General features: G+C 40.0%; 1 pseudogene; it reads right to left on the reverse strand.

Moving 5' to 3' along the window:
• Positions 1 to 5,968, reverse strand: part of LOC102000472 — a 64,719-nt pseudogene extending 58,751 nt beyond the window's left edge.
• Between the last annotated feature and the right edge of the window lie 6,384 nt (positions 5,969 to 12,352).

Raw genomic sequence — 12,352 nt, forward strand, 5'->3', positions numbered from 1 at the left:
AAACTTTCTCAAAAGCCCGAGAATGAAACAACCAACTCAGCTTGGAAACTGCACCTCTTTTCCATGAGAGCTACTGAAGCCTGGGTTTCTGCTCTAGTTAAGCGCAAAGGGTCTTGCTGTTTTGGTGACTATCAGCCGCCAAGTTAGAAAAGAGAAGGAAGGAGTCATGAAGCACTCATTCAGTGAATAATATGCACTCATAATTTCCACACATTCACTGTAGCTGTCCTTGTGCTAGGGTCCAAGGTGTAAACATCATGAGGCGTTGACAAGACAAGGAGAGTGGGAGACAGTGAAGAAAAATATCTATGTTACAAACTGATTTCCTTAATAGATCTAAAGTCCTGAAGGTCTTTGGACGATGGTTTACCAAAGAAGGTTGAAGCGGAGAGGGCCAGTTATTTTCTTACAACAGATTATGCTAAAAACAAATCTTGGATTTGTTTATTAGTGAATCAGATGCATATTAATTGAAATATTGTTATCCAGATAAATAGCAGAGAAATGGTTCCTCTAAAAAGCCCCTTGTCTCTTTAAGGTCCAAACACCCTGGCAATCAACTATGCCCCAAAAGGTCATTATGGCAAGATTCCAATGCAGGATTCTGTCAAGATAGGAACTACCCCTTTTAGTGTGCTCTCCAAGGGTACAGCCACAACCTTGCCTTATTTTTATATCATACCCATGTTATTTATACAATGAACAATGTGTACTAATATCTAATTGTACAACTGACAGCTCATTCCTAATACTTTTGACAATAGGCAACTGGCTACATTTTATACATCAGAAATCTGGTTCTGACATCTAGTATACTAAGGCATCTGCTGTTGATGGAGAAGTGAGTGGCAGTAGAGCCAGTGATAGCTGCCCCCGAAGACAGAATGCTATCTGACACTTGGCTACACTTTTACAATGGGAAGATCAGCTGGGTCTTTCTTGACTATGCTTTCTAGACTCACCCAGAGGTAACTAAAGAACCTAAATTATACAACCTATAGTGTTAGAAATATTTTCCTAACTTGAGCTCTCTGCTGACACGAATCCCCAATCAAGCCAAATCAAAACAAGCCAAATTAAGAAATATCCAGGTTTAATGGGAGTTCTGTGCTCTCAGGTGGCCCCGAGGGGGAACCGGGAAGCCAAGCAAACACAACCACCAGGAGGAAGGAAAAGAGACCATGTGTTCATCTTTGGGGAGTTCATTTAAATACTCCATGAGAGTGGTCCTGACCCCTCTCTGGTCTGCTGGGATTTGGAGTCCAGACCAATATAGCTGGGATAGATGCGAGGGGCTGGGGCCTATGCTCCCAACTTAACATATAGTATCATAATTTGTAACGAAAAAGAGCTGTAAAGCTCATTATAGATATTACAACAAACAAACTAGAGTCACGGTGAGTGTTGTAATGGAGAGTTTTGACAGTCATGAAGCCTGTTTTCCCTTACCAAGACCCCAGAGTGGATGACAGAGAGAAGTCAAGGAATTAGGGAAAATGTCTCTTCCTGTCTTTGTCCATGTTCTGCTGCTATTAATGAATACCACAGACTAGATAAATTGTACACAGAAGTTTCTTTGTCTCATGGGTTTTATCCAAATTTCAAGGGCTACATCAAATAAGAGCATCCTATTGGGGCATAATCTTGTCAAAGGGTAATAAGCTTAAAAGACAGAAAAACATTGGGCCCAACTCACCCTTTCTACTAGGAACCCATTCATCATTCCTCATTTCTGATGGAATCCCCGCTGCCTCACTCGCACCTAATCACATCTCAAAGTTCCCAACTCTTCACATCACCAATTTTGGAAGAACATTAAAATTCTAGCACCTTGTTTTCCCTCAGGTTTTCCACCAGGAAGATAAAGTAGAAAATAGTAGAGAACATTCAGGGAGGTGTCAGTCAAGAACAGACCAACAATTATCTGCATTTGGCCAGCTATAGCAAAAGGTGATATGGGATTCCCCTCTGTATGCTGTAATATGTTTTATTAGCATTGATTAATAAAAAAAAAACTGCTTTGGGCCTATTGTAGCACAGAGTAGAGCAAGGCAGAAATTCTAATCAGAGATAGAGGAGAAAAGAAGGCAGAGTCAGAGAGATGTCATGTAGCTGCCAAAAGAGACAGATGCCTGGGAACCTTATAAATAAACCACAAGCCTCATAGTAAAATGCAAAATAATAGGAATGGGTTCATTTAAGATGTAAGAGTTAGCTAGAAATTTGCATGAGCTATTGGCCAAGCAGTGTTGTAATTAATATAGTTTCTGTGTGATTATTTTGGGTTTGGGCAGGGGCAATGAACAAGCTGCCTCTGTCTACAAATTAGCATCCAGCGTGGAACTTAGGTAATATTATATCCGTCTGGAGTCTTTGATGGAATTGAAGAATATATATTTATAATTATAGTTATCCTTAGTTATGATAAAAGATAAATTAGATATGAAACTTTAGGCTCACAAAGATAAAATAGATGATAGTATATTTTCTTTAATTTTGCCGGATACAAATAGACTAAATTTTGTAACTGTAATTCTCACTTGGACCTGTTTTGTTATATGTAATTTTACTATGCTAAAGCTAAAACCTTCCTTTTTATTTAGACAAAAAAGTGGAGGTGATGTGTGATTCCCCTCTGTGTGAAAATATTTTATTACCATTGGTTAATAAAGAAGCTGCTTTGGGCCTATTGCAGTACAGAACAGAGCAGGTCGGAATTCCAAACAGAGATAGAGAAGAAAAGAAGGCAGAGTCAGGGAGATACCATTTAGCTGCCAAAGGAAACAGATGCCAAAACCTTACCAGCAAACCACAAGCCTCATGGTCATACAGAATAATAGAAAAGGGTTAATTTAAGATGTAAGCGTTAGCTAGAAATATGCAAAAGCTATTGGCCAAGCAGTGTTGTAATTAATATAGTTTCTGTGTGATTGATTATTTTGGGTCTGGGTGTCTAGGAAACAAACGAACAGCCTCCATCTACACCAGGTGATCTCTAAACAACAAAATTTCTTGCTCACAGGTCTAGAGGCTACAAATCTGGTATCCACTGACACTCCCTTGCTGCTTCAGAGATGGTGCCTTGGTGTTAGGTCTTCGCTTGGCAGAAGAAGGCAGCCCCCATAAAATTCTTTCTCAAAATCACTAGTCCTATACTTGAGGACATCTGCCCTCATGACATCACTTCCTACAGGGTCTTTTACTATTACCCCACAAGGGATAAGCTCTAACAGACATGGTTCAGAAGACTGTCACATTTTCAGATTTCCATAGGGGAAATCATGGAAGTCAGAGAGGATAGATGCCATTAGCGTTGAGGATCAACATGAAAGCTCCCTTCAAATACCCCAACTTGTAACTTCCCTGATTACCAGCCGCCACTGTGTGCAGTCCCAGAAGTTCTTATCTTATGGATTCACTTTCCAGAGCAAAGTCAGTTTTACACACAAAAAGCCCATTTCTCACCAACTGACTCTAAATTGTATTAAAATCACTGCCTCTACCATTCCTCATTAGCAACTGCCTCCCTCTCCACTCAGCCTGATCTTAGACGTTCTCAGACATTATTAGAGCTTCAGAAACGTGGCATCTGATCACTCTTTAGATGACACAATATAAAACACTTCTCTAGAAAGCAACACCTGGTTGTCCATGCCTTCCAGTACATGACAACAGTCTGTCATCCGCATTTCAGATCCTGAGTGATGACAGCTACTGATTCCATTTCTTTTCATGCTTCTGCTAGGCTTTGTTTTGTGATATCTTTTTCCTTTTCAATAGTTAAAAAAAAGAAGTTAAATGTTTTGTTCTGCATAATCATTTTACAAGGAAATCAAATGACATGTTAAAAAAAGAAAGCAAGCAAGCAAAAGAGTCACCTAAATCCACAAATCAAAGAGAGCCATTATTTGCAAGCTAACTTTTAAATATCTTACTAAAGAAAAATAGACACACCTTTGTTTAATTTTACATAAATGGCGTCATATTATACACACTTGTTTCTATCCTAGTCATATTTCTTTTTATAACACGTATTGGCTTCCTTCCATGCGCACATATTTTAATAGAATCATAAACAAACATATGTACACATTATATGAGGTTATTGTCACTTATTTTTAAGGAAAGTGTGTTATATATTCTGGCTTTCATCTTTCCTACCTAACAATGCATGATGGAAATCCCTTCGAGCTAATGGTTTAAATTCCATCCATCCTTACTAATGTCAGCATAGTGTTCTGTGTTATAGATAACTGGAGTTTATTAAATCATTCCCTTGGCAATGGGCATTCACATTACTTCTAGGTTTGACAAGCTAGCTATGAATACTTATCTTTTACATATATCTTTAATATGCCTGGGCATGTTCATTCCTTTGGGCCTATTTTCAGGAGCTGGGTTGCCATGTCAAATACTTGATATTTTTTATTCTGATGGATTATTGTTGGGGTCCAAATGGTCTGCAGTTCCTTTCTTAGGCACCGGTCTTGAAACAGATGTGTTTGTATGTCTGGGGAGGACCATCAATCTTAAATGTTTTCACTACTGCAAGTGAAAGAGAAGCACACATCTCCAGAGCTCTCCTTAGACACAGTTCCTAAAAGTCAACTTTCAAAAAAAGATGGAGCATTTCTCTGATTCTTAATGAACATTGCCAACTTTTTCCCCATGTAGAAAGTGGTTATAACCTTTCAAATCTACGTATCAGCACACAAGTGGGCTTTGTTAAACAGCATACGTCTCGGGGCTCAGAGTCCCACAACTGCTCCTTCATTAACTTCCTAAGAATGTGCCTAATCATGCCTTTGTGTGTCCATATCATTTGTCATAGTTAAGCCAAGTGGTTTGTGTCCCCATAGGGTCTGTCACTGAATAATATCGTCAATGATTTCCAGAGCAAAGGATTTTCCTTTGGAGCTGTTTTTACCATGGTAGTAGGTGGGCTTCTTCCCTTGAACTTGGGAGCATGGATGGATCTAAGTGGCTTTAATGAGGTTCTCTCAAAAGACAAGCAATATGAAGACTGAGGAGGCTTACAGTCTTACTTCCCTTGACCCTTGCTTTTTGTGACTATCTGAATGAATGTGTCTGGAAGAGTTTACCCAACCCGCCAGTTCTCAAATTCATTGAAATCACTTAAGGACTTATAAAACAAACAAGCAAGCAAACAAACGAATGAACAAAAACAAAACAGGAGTCGGAAAAAATGGCTTAGTAAGTACAGCACTTGGCATATCAGCATGAGGTCCTCACTTAGGACCCCCAGAACACACATACTGTTAAACAAGGTAGTGTGTTTTTAATTCCAATGTTCCAATGGCAAGAAGAGATGTCGAGGAAGGAAAATTCCTGGAAGTTCTCAGGCCAGCAAACCTGGTATATACAATAGTGAGCAACAAGAGATCACTTCTCAAACAAGTATCAGCAGCTGAGGTTATTCTCTGAACCCCACAAATGAATCACAATTTCTGCACCCACATTTATGCACACACATTGTGGGCACACTTACCTGGATGGAGGTGTGGGGGGTGTTAAAACTGTAATGGTTTAAATCTGAAATAATTTCTCAAGGACCATGTGCTTTATTGCCTCTGGTGGTAATAAGAGGTGGGCCCAGTGGAAGGGAGTAGGGTCTGCTGGTGTGCCCTTGAAGAGGAGTTTGGAAGACTAGACTCTCCCCCTTCCAGGTAGTGAGCAGTATCCTCTGCTTTGCATCCCTGCTCTGATGCGCTGGAATGCCAGGGGCTAAAAGGAACTTTTCAGAGAAAATGCCTGCTAATAATACCTCAGAACCAGCAAATCAAAATAAGTCTTCCTTGCTCAAAGTTATTTCTCTTAGTTGTTTTGTCACAGGGAGAGAAAGCCCTTTGTGGAGATCCACTGTCAGTTACAGGTCTGGACCCTGGGCAGGGCTTGCATCTCTAACGAGTTTCCGGGCAGTGCTGATGCCCTCTAAGGCATCATCCATCTCGTCTATTACCCATCTGTTTTGGACACAGAAGCTTGTATGTAGTATGCTTCACCGTGGAGTTCTAGTGTTTCTCTAGAACACAGCCCTCTTTTTAGTAGCTGTCCTTGGTGGCAGTAAGGACCAGCTGTCAGCATCCTCCGCATTATAACTTTTCATATCCTTGAAGACAAGTATTAGGTTTTCCTTATTCTTCCTTTCACCTACATCCTGATTCTCTCAGCATTTCCTGATAATCATATAGCCAGCCTGCCCATCATTTTTATTGCACTTCCCTGAAGCCCATTTTGAATTTCCATTCTATCCCTGCCTGAAATCTCTTTTAATAAGAACCGATATGAGAGAAAGGGAATGTGTTGAGGAAAAACCCTGAAAGTACAGCTTTCTAGGCTACCTCTACGAGGAACTCTGGATATGGCATTGGAAATACTTTCTAGATGATAATTTTTCTCAATTATTAGTTCAGAGATCACAGTCCACAAGTGGGTAGAAAAATAACCATTTCACATTTATCCAAACATCATTAGCTCTATCTTTTGATAAAAGCGTATCCCTTTAAAATCTATCTCACAAATATCCTGTGAAATTCTAGAATTGCCGTGTTGCATTGTGAGTATCTAGCAGAAGCATTGACTTTGGTCAACCCAACTTGAATAGGTACATCTTCCCTCTCTGAGAATAGTAGAAATTATATAAAACCACACCTAAAGCATAGCTATAAAGCAGTTCAGCAAGCCATAGTGATTTTAGAATCTTCCAACTCCACTAATTTCCTGTAGAAATGAAACTGGATTATGATCAACTTCACAGTATAGTCATGGAAGTAGTAATAGTTCTTTAATTCAAGTTGACATATTATTAAAAATAATCATTTCCATTTGTCTTTGAGATGTACTCTAAAACAAGCACATTCTTTTAAATGCTGTCATGAATAGTATTAATTAATCAAAATTTCTTGTATCTGGAACAACTTGTCTTCCTCTAAAAACAATGAATTGATGTACTCATGTCAAAGACACTATCCTGTCTACCAAGGCAGCCGAGATTTACATCCATTCTTAGTGGTATTTATTCTTGCTAATCTGTATGTATTAGCATGACAGACAGTTAACAGTCAGACAGGCAGTACCTCTGAGCATGTTGACTGATGTACTTGTACTCCGTGTAAATCTAGTCCAATCTTTTTCTCAACCCGTTATTTTGATATTTTAACCCCATACCTAAGAAAATGAACTCAAATAACAGTGCTGGATCTATCAAATAATCAACAGTAATAAAGCATTCAAATATATAAACGTATGGGATCCATTCTCATCTACACCATCACAGTTTTTAAGGCTAAAAGTTTGAGGGCTATATGGCCACACTAACATAGTTGAGGTAGGCTGGATTCTGATAAACGACAACCTCCCCTAGGCAGAAATAATTTTCCTTTTGGCTTCCAATGATGATGGCTCCACTCTCATGTAATCCAGTCACCTACCAGAGACCTACTTCCCACTATAGCAGTCTTGGGAGTTATCAATGCATAAGAGTTGGGATGTTACTAGCATTTAGTCCATACCCATCTTTGGATTATTATTTGGAGGGAGTATTATTTGTAAGAGCATTGAAGAGGTGCTTGAGAGATGGCCCAGGTGGTAAGAGCACTGGCTGATCTTCTAGAAGACCCAAGCTCAGTTCTGATGATCCAAGTTGGATGACTCACAGACACCTGCAACTGTAGCTCTAGGAGATATGACTCGCTCTTTTAACTTTAGAGAGTACAGTACATATACACACAAACATACTCTCTCATAACATACACGTATTCACATAATTTTTTAATATAAAAATAAAAAGAAAGTAAAAGGCAAATGGACAGGCGTACTAATCTAAAAGGTATCCAATATTACTTTCTTCCAATATAACATATAATTTGAATGCAATTTCAGTTAAAAAACAATGATTTTTTAATTTAATGAGGTTATCTGCATTTAATATGAAAAAAGAAAAGCAAGAATTATAAAAACAAGATAAACAATACAGGTCTTTCTTCACCGTATATTTAATGTCTTTAGAGATATAGGAAAAGAAGAGAAAAAAAGTTGTGAGTAATACTGGAGAAAGTTTCAAGGTCAAAAATAGCATCATATGTATTTTAGATTATTCAATAAATAACTTAGATAAAATTGACAGTGTATATGTAATCCACTTTGAACCTAACTTTACACATGGTTTAAAAATTAAAAATATAAATATATTTCTTAGAAGTTAAATAAGATTTACCCTAAGAGCTGACAATTCTGTGCCTATGTGTGTACCCAAATAATTAAAAACAGCTATTCAAACAAATAAGTACCAGACAAAAATACTTGTGGCAGCAATATTGACCATAACCATAAACAGAAATATCCCAAATGACCACCAACTGATGAATGATAGACAGAAGGGCGTATATCATTTAATGGAGTCAGACTCACACAGAGGAATACACACGGCGCAGCGTGAAGGAACCTCAAAAGCATTACACTTAAGTGAAAGAAGCCACAAATGAAAGGTTCCAATTGATTCATTTATATGAGCTATCTAGAGTTGATAACTCCATAGAGACAGGAAGCAGGTTAGTGTTTGCAAGAGTTGAAGGTCAAGAGTAAAAAACAATTACTTAATGGGTTTGGGTTCTCCGTAGAGAATGATGAAATACTTCGAGTTAGAGAGGGGTGATAGTGGCGCAACATGATGACCACGCTGCCTATTTCAAGAAATCTTTTCTTGGCGAGAAGTAAACAATGTCTATCCCTTCATTATGATGTCCTAATGACTAGCCAAAAGACAATTCCACCAAAGTTCCTTTGGGGAACCAATGAAGTGTATTGGGCTTTCACACAGCACGTGGTTGAGGGGTACTTGACAGGAGTATGGGCTACTCTGAAGCTGCCACAACTGGAATGTTTTCATCCATTCACCGTGGATGATGGTTTCCTTGTAACTGTATATATGGAGTCCACTTCTGCCAATGACCCCCAGCCCATATGCTCTAGCACCTCCCACACCCCCGCACACACAACAATAAACAGTTGTAGCAGAATTGCTTACAAATGGCTGGGAAGAGCAGCTAGAATCTCAAGGGAAGTCCTTGACCTTCCTTCTGCATAGAAATTGTCAGCAGTCCACAGGTCAGATTGTGAGGGTGTCCTCCAAGCAGGCTCGCCTGACCTGATAAAGATCACAGGCATCCTGCTTGGAGGATGTACACTACCACTTTAGAATGATTAGTTTATGTCATCTGAATTTCCCCTCAGCAAAAACCATGACGAACTGGTGTCTTAGTTAGGGTTTCTATGACTTTGAGAAAGTACCATGACCAAAAAGCAAGTTGGAGAGAAAAGAGTTCATTTAGCTTACAGTTTAACATCACTGTTCATCAGTGAAGGAAGTCAGGACAGGAACTCAAACAGGGCAGGATCCTGGAGGCAGGAGCTTATGCAGAGACCATGGAAGAGTGCTGTTTCCTGACTTCCTCCCCCTGACTTGCTCAGCCTGCTTTCTTACAGAACCCAGGACCAGTAGCCCAGGGATGGCACCACCCCCCATGAACTGGGCTCTCCCCCACTGATCACTAATTGAGAAAATGTCTTACAGCTGGATCTCATGAAGGTATTTTTCTCAACTGAGGCTCCTTCCTCTATGATGTCTCTTACTTGTGTCAAGCTAACACACAAAACCCAGCCAGTACAACTGGGCTGGGGGGGGGGGGCCCAGCTGCAAGGGTAATGTGCTTGCTGCCCGGGTGTGAGGACCTGAGTTCGAATTTCCAGAGTGATTCAAAGCCAGATTTGGCAGTGTGTATCTGCAACTCCTGTGCTTCTAGGGCAAAGACCTGGTGCCAGAGACAGGAGAATCCCCCAGAAACTTGTGTGCCAGTTGTATGGCATATGCGGAGGTGAAAACCAAAAAGGCTCTGTCCCAAACAAGATAGTAAGCAAGGACTGCCATTACGGGTTGTCTTCTCACCTCTACACAGGCCGATGGTATGTAAAATCTTCCTCCACATACTTGCACAACCGGCGTACACATTCATGAAAAGATTTAAAATGTACTAACTCACTATAAGCATAACCAGAACCATGAGTGTAGAGTTCTCAACAAAACAGAATTTGGAAGAGCTAAGCCTAAGATGACTGCAGAAATCAGAAAAAGATGCTCATATCTAAATGCCCAAATCATGACTAATTTTGGGAGTTAAAGAATAAAAATATGCTACCTTGTTAATGATGCCCAACAAAGACAGGACTCGTTATTCTCCCAAACCCAGGCCTTCCATTTATAATGACTCTTACCTGTGTCTCTAATGCCGCATAGAGAGAAATAACACCTCTTGTTAGTTGCAGCTGTACAATGCCAGCTTAAGGAAGGTTGGCCATACTCACAACATGGCTGCTTCCCACCTTCTCAGCTGCATGGGATGCACCTGAGTGTGGCATTTCTGAAGGCTCGCTTTGCTCACTAAGAAGGAGCAGAGCAAGCTTGTCATACATCTGTTTTGTTCATCTATAAACAGATTTTTTATTAGATATTTATTTGGTTGCTCTGTACAGATTGCTCTGTTTAATTTAGAAATTAAGTCTCCAGGTTGGCAGCAGAATTTTGAATACAAGAATTCTGGAACAGCAGCAGCTTTTAACCTTTGGGCTTCTCTTCTAAGAAGCTAATTAGAAAATTAAATCCAAAAGGACTGGATCCTGAAAATGTTGGCTTTGTAAGGCAGGTGACAATTCCGTTCACCTGCTAGTTTGATGTCTTCTGACTTGTCATTATAATGAGGTATTCGAAGAAATTAAAACGGGTTTTTAAAAAAAAATAGAAGTCACACCACCTTTGTTAATACTAGAAACTTTATTGCTTGGAAAATTAAATCTGAACAGAGAAGTCTTTTAGATGTCTCACCACTCCTGGCTAAACGTTTTCTTAATTTATTATGTGCTTGATCAGTTGGTAAACTCGTGGGCTAATTCCTAGTCCTGGTATCAGCTGGAGGCGCAGCGCCTGACCATTATCGCAGCGGGTGCCCGGGAGCCCTGTGGGCTCACACTGCCAGCAGCTGGAGTCCACTGAAGAGAAAAGGGAAAAAAAGCACTAAAGCTTTTACTGTCTCCAAAGATATGTGCAGCCTACCAGTGCTCCCTCGGAAGACTGAGCTGAAAAGTTCCCCATTTTCTCTGTTTATGCCACAGCCCTTGACCCCTTCAAATAAGCTTAAAATACCTTCTTACGCTGAAGACCTTGTTTTCTCTTTTGCCTTAAATGTGGCTGGCATTCTGTGATCTCATACCGGCATACAGACAGGCCTAGGTCTGTGTGCTTCAGAAGACACACCTGTCAACATTTCAAATACCAGTTGTAGAAAGCATGGATCTATTTCATTTAATAGCTAAAATTTAAAAATATAAAACAGATTTTTTTTTCTCACCAAACACAAATATAAGGGAATATTACATCTGGCTTTGTCCCAGCTCACGTGAGAAAATACAGACTCAGGTCCTAAAAGGCTTAGAGTTCAGTGGGAGACACAGAGATATAAGGAAGGCATAGCCGTGCTAGGTGCTAGGTGTTGAAAACAGAGACAACCCTCAGTGGCGTCTACAGCATGAGATGGATTAACAAGAGCAAAGCACTTACAAACTCTTAAGTGACATGGGAGCCTACAGAAATGAAGACCCCAGGAAATGGAGAGATCTGCGTGTTTTCTGCGTGCCGTGCAGACATAGATGGGATGAAAGAAGTTGGGTCTGTGGTCACACATTAGGGAGAATTCTGCAAGGCCTGCTTGTTGCATCCTCCTGGGCATCTCCATATTCAGAGACTAAGGGTGTTCTTTCTGTGTGTTTTGTTTTGTTATGTTTTTGATAGAAAGTAGTGTCTAGAAGGAGAGTATTATGATGGCCCAAAAGAAGACTCAGAATTGATTCATGGCAATTCTGTTTCGGAAGAAAATGGCAGGGATCAGAATACCTCCTGTTTCTGCGGTTTTATCAAAAGCCAGCATGCCATATATGGAACAGCATGTGTTGAACTCATCAATACTGTGAAAAGGCCAGGCACGGGGAAGACTAAGCGAACCTAAATTGAGTTTGGCCTAAAGATTGCTCCACACATACTTCCTTTCATAGTAAACTGCTACCTAATTTCATACGTAAACGGAGTACAAAATTCTCTTGAAATGAGCAACCAAATCTCAGTCCATTGGAGTCAGCAACTGCTAAAGCACATGAAAGGACAGGCACTAGCAGGGACCAGTTAGGGTCTCTCTGCACCTCACTCATATCTTCTTTATGTTACTTCCTTTCCTCTGCATATCACTATAACCTCCATATGTGAAAGAGAAGAGTGTCTGAACTGCTG

This window comes from Microtus ochrogaster, unplaced genomic scaffold (genome assembly GCF_000317375.1).
Source record: "Microtus ochrogaster isolate Prairie Vole_2 unplaced genomic scaffold, MicOch1.0 UNK6, whole genome shotgun sequence".
NCBI lineage: Eukaryota > Metazoa > Chordata > Mammalia > Rodentia > Cricetidae > Microtus > Microtus ochrogaster.